General features: G+C 29.2%; 1 non-coding gene across 1 annotated transcript; it reads left to right on the top strand.

Annotated features, from left to right (window-relative positions):
* Window positions 1–4,101: 4,101 nt before the first annotated feature.
* Window positions 4,102–4,173, top strand: TRNAK-UUU. Its single transcript has one exon. It is a non-coding gene; the product is annotated as a tRNA-Lys (tRNA).
* Window positions 4,174–5,749: the final 1,576 nt, after the last annotated feature.

Below are 5,749 nucleotides of genomic sequence, written 5' to 3'. Positions count from 1 at the left end.
ATATATATATATATATATATATATATATATATATATATATATATATATATATATATATATATCATAAAAAAGTCATCTTGTGTATATTAATCTATTATATAGATCATAAAAAAGTCACTAAATAAGTAGATTAAAGAAACAACTTGTGCTTTCCATTGGATTTGAACACATGACCTTTGCTAAGTTTAAATGCGACTAAACCATCTTGTTTAGCTAGCTCTTTGTTTATTACATCTGTTTTTATATATTTATATCTAAAACATGTATATACATACATATATACATACAAGGCTATATATGGGGTGGGGTGGGGTGAGTGGAGGCAGGTGCCCCCACTGCCCTAGGGTGGTTCCGTCTCTGCCTCTCCTAACTGTTAGATTTTCATTTATAAATAGTTGGAGAGACATCCGAAAGATAGACATGTAATAAAATTGCAGTATACTTTGATATTTCACAGTTAATCAACTCTCCAGGAAGTTCTTATTTAAAGCAACTTAATAACTTTGTTTCATCTTCTTCTATCCCATATTTCATAGTTCATCAATTCTCCAGAAATTTCACTATTTTGTTAATAGTTTTGTACATGTTGTTTTGCTTTTTCTACAGAGAGATAGAGCCCTTTTCCTTTTTCTTCTCGTTTCTTCCCTCTTTTATAGCATAGGAATAGGAATTGTAGATGGTGAGTAAGGGGGCATTCATGGATAATTAATAGGGCAATAAAGGGATTTTATGGGTAATTCGCGAAATTTATTGGTAATTAATGGGTAATAAAGGGGTAATTTAATTGGAGGGTTATGAAGGGGTGTTAGGTATCTATCAATTACAAAACTCATTAACCTTTTAATCCTCTACTTTTGACCAATGGAATCAAAACTAAGGGAGAAAAAAAATGAAAAAATAAAAATAAAAATGTCATTGTCTATGCATTAAATATATATAAAATTTTAATATATATATATATATATATATATATATATATATATATACACTTGTATATTATATATTTTTATTTTAATTAATTAATTATTTATTTATTTTTATTCCAATTCTTATTTATTATCAAATAAAGTGACTCATTGTACTTAAACGCATTACCATTACCAAGTATTTGATTCTTATTACTATTCTAATTTCAATGTTTGAACCAAACACACCGTGATGAGTTGCATTAAAAGCGCACAAGACTTTCACAAATGCTTGAATTGAAGCAAGACTTTAAGGGCGCAAAAGACTTTAAATTCCAACTCTTTAAATACATTATGTACTTCCCCTTTTACATTTAACTTAGCTTTGTAGTTGGGTTGTTCACATTCTTACTTTGCTAGCATCCTAATTGTTGTAGCTTTGTCCAACCATTAACCTTTTTTGCATTAAACTCTCATTATTTCTGCCTTAATATCTCCCTTTTGCCAGGATTGCCTTTCTCTACACATCCTAATGAATTTGATGTTACATGATTTAATTGCGCTAGGTTAGGCTCGCGCTAGTCTATCATGGCCTCAAGTTTCTCAATGGACTTTAAGCTTGAGCTAGTCTATCAATTTCTCTACACATCCCAATGACTTGTATAATTATCAGTGTTGCAAAAATCATGCTTACACGTCGATTGCGCTAGGCGCGCTGACGGACTGCATAGCGTATCACCATAATTGATTATTATCTAAGCGGCTGACCGGGCACCGCATAGGCCGCCTAAGCACTAACCGCTTAGGCCGACTAGGGCGCCATCAAACATTTTCAGCACAAAGAATCTAAACCTCAGCCACCGGAGTTCGAACCTATAACCAATTAACACCCATTTAAAATGGTAATTGTGATGGCATCACACTACATGAGAGTTGACCACTTTTTTTTAGTTCAAACACAGCTAACTTTTTATTTTTTCTCAATTTACCCTCTATTACTTTTAACCCCCTTTTTTGTCACACTCAATTCATCTCTTTTTACAAGTGTAAAATTGAAAAATGTATCACATCTTATTTATTCTGTTCTTTAAATTTGTAGCAAACACATAATTTATCTATCCGGCTTGAAATCGAAGAGTAACAAAATAACAAAAGCCAAGCAATATAATCTCTCCCATTATAGAATGGGCTTTGACTTTTGAGTGGGGACTCATTCCATTAGACATTAGTGTTAATAATCAGAAAACCTTCTAAAATAGGGATCGGAGCTGAGGAGAAAACACATCCTAGTTTAGGGGGGTTAAGACAACATTATATTAGAATTTTTGAGATGAGATTGTTGATGGAGACGTGGAAGGTAACGTCGTCTCTGATCTGCAAAGAATTTACTGAGATGATGAAGGAGGCCCCTCCTTAAACCAAACAACACAATGCACTTGTCGCACATCTACACACCGATGAGGACATAAGGGCCCCATTGTGAAAGGGAAACATGAGATAAAAGAGGTGAGGTTGAGGTTCTGTCTTTGTCCAAGATTTATTATCATTGATATGATGATTGGTTTTTTCTAGGATGGAGTTTGCTTCAATTCTTTGGGCTAGCTGCTTGCATTTCATCAATTAGTAGACCCATTTTTGTGTAGCCATGAGATTGATTAAGTTTGGTGTGGGTCAACTTAACTTCTCTTGTAATTGGGCTCATATGTTTTTTTTTTTATTTTAATACAACTAACTCTATTACATTGTGCTCATATGTTGATTTCACGAATGACTACTTTAAAAAAAATAATTAATTATTTTGTGCTATACAGAATTTTGACAAATCATTATATCATGAACTAGAATCTATTTTGTACTAAAATTTTAATATACTGCAAGTTTACTTTTAGTGTATTGCAAGGTCATTTTTACTTACAATATACTAAAAATGAACATGTACCAAAATATAATGAGCATATTAAAAATAAACACGTACGAGTAGTATACTAAAAATGAAACTATAATATATTAGAAAAGAATGTGTATTATATTAGGGTTGATCTTACCGGATGGAGCCTAGGGTCCACAATGTACACTAGAAAAATATCAAATTTATGAACGAAAAATTTTGTAAGTAAATTACTAAAATCTTTAGGTATTTAAGTTGTAACGATATAATTAATTTATTGTAAAATCTGTTAATAATTTGTTATTTTCTTACGGTGATAATTTGTTAAATTTTGACCTCTCTTAAGTTACTTTTATAAATTCATTAAAAGCTCACTTTCTCTCCCATCTCTCTCTCATCTATATGTGCCAGGGTAAGACATAGATTTGAACACTCTTAGTATCTTCTACCAAAATTTTAATTCGTCTACGAAGTTCAAATATTCAATCCTTGACCATAATGACATAAATGAATAGAACTCACTTTACTAAAATTTTGATGTTACGTTTGAAAACTTAATGAAAAAGAGCTCGTCATTCGTAAGTAAGTAGTCTAAACGCTTATTAAAAAAAAAAAAAAAAAAAAAAAAGCTTTGAAGAAATGGAGACGGAAGTGTTTCATATACAACTGACAACTTCATACGCAATTGGAGAATTTTAACATTGTGAAGTTATTAAAACAAACGAAGAAGGAGAAATACAAAGTCGCCCCTGGATCTGATGGTTCATAGACGTGAATGTGGTAATTGAGGACCTAATAATTAGGTATCATCTTAGTACTCAAGGAATTTTATAAAATATATTTTTTTAAAATAAATAATCTAATTAAGTAAATATCAATAGTTGAGGGACCTAAATGATATTAATTCTTTATTATTGGATTATCTATAACAAGTACGTATTAGAGTATATTTCAATGGAAGAAAGCTTCAACGTTGTCATATATGCATTGTATTTGATAAAATTAAACATGTAACATAGATGAACAAATACTACAATGTAATACGGTCAGTTATATTAAAAAAATTAAACATGTAGTATTATATATATATATATATATATATATATATATAGATATATATATATATATAGAGAGAGAGAGAGAGAGAGAGAGAGAGAGAGAGAGAGAGAGATAAATTCATCTAATATGAGATATAACCATGGTACAAAATTATATAACAAATATATATACAATTTTCAAACATATGTTTACAAAGATATGTTTACAAATAAACAGTTATTTAATTAATTCATATATATGAAATATCAAGCCGTCTTAGCTCAGTGGTAGAGCGCGTGGCTTTTAACCACGTGGTCGTGGGTTCGATCCCCACAGACGGCGTAAAAAATAGCTTTGTATTTTTATGTTTTTCCGGGCTCAGCTCAGTTTCGGCTCATTCACATAATCACGTTGTTTTGGGCTTGTCTGGGCTGTACTCTAGTTGTCGGCCCAATCCAAATTATTGTGTGGACTATAACAAAAATTAGATTTTTTATATATTAAATGTTCATTATTTATATACTGAATGTACATTATTTGATAGTATGGTCAACACAATAATGATTGAAATACCGTCGTCCACATATTCAACATACATTTTTATAACTCATAATGTACATTATTATAACACATAATATACATTATCTTATCAAAAAATTTCATTCTTCTAATTCATAATATACATTATTCTACAATATAAAATACATTATTCTAACACATAATATACATTATTCTAACGCATAGGCTCTATTTGGTAGAGCCTATAACTTATTTTAAACTATTAATAAGCTATAAGATCTGTTTGGTAATGTTGTCAAAATAAGCTAATAGCATAAAATAAGAACTTATTTTGAAAAGCTACTTTAGATAACTTTTCAAAAATAAGCTAGTAGTTTTTTAACTTTTTTATTTTCATATTTATCCTTATTAATTTAAATAAATGACATCCTTTACTCTTCGAATTAAAACCTTTTTGGCATTTTCTCTTCAATATGTTTAGTTGTATTTCAATTTGACATTTGTATTTGAACATTAATATTTGTATGAACTAATCTTATGAATTATAAAATTTTGTTTTACTTTTATATATTTTCAAATATATGTTCTTACTTTATATTTTATTAAAATATATTGATTTCATTATTTTATATTTTAATATATAAACAAACCTATTTAAATTTAAAGCTATTTAAATTGTATGAATATGTCCTTTTTAGTCTTTTTACATTTATCATCTTATCAAAAAGCTAATTTACCAAACACTTTTAAGCATAACAGCTAGCTTAACAGCTCTTCAGGTTTCAGCTTCGAGTTTATAGGGGTCGTTTACTAACCGAAAATTTTCTTCAGTTTTTTGAAAATTTAGAAAATTGGATAACAGAAAACAGAAAACATGTTTACTATCACAGTTTCTATTTTAAAAACAAGAAACAATTTTTTAATTTTTTGAAAAACTGAAACACTATTAAAAACTATTTTCTAAATGGAAAATAGAATCATTTATCATCTATTAGACTATATGTCACTATAACCCCATTCTCACCATTATCTATTAGGCAAGTATTTATTTATATTTGGATACGATTGGTTATGTTTTATATCTTTTTCTTTCAATGAATATATTTGGTGAGCTAGGGATGGCATTATTGTAAATATAAATTATTGACTAAAAAATAGTTTTTAAAAATATATAAATTGGCCCTTTAAGTGGGTGTATATATATAGAGCTGCCAATTCGTATATATAAGTTTGTTAACGGTTCGACACGAACACGATACGGTTAAAAATGAACATGAAACGTTAAGGTTAACGGGTTCAAATTTTTAACATAAACACGGATACGATTTGTTAACGAATAAAATGAGTTGAAACGATAGACACATTTTGTTAACAGTTTTGAGTAGTGTCGACACGATAT

Source organism: Ipomoea triloba, chromosome 14, assembly GCF_003576645.1.
Source record: "Ipomoea triloba cultivar NCNSP0323 chromosome 14, ASM357664v1".
Classification (NCBI taxonomy): Eukaryota; Viridiplantae; Streptophyta; class Magnoliopsida; order Solanales; family Convolvulaceae; genus Ipomoea; species Ipomoea triloba.
This window is presented reverse-complemented; position numbering and strand designations above follow the sequence as displayed.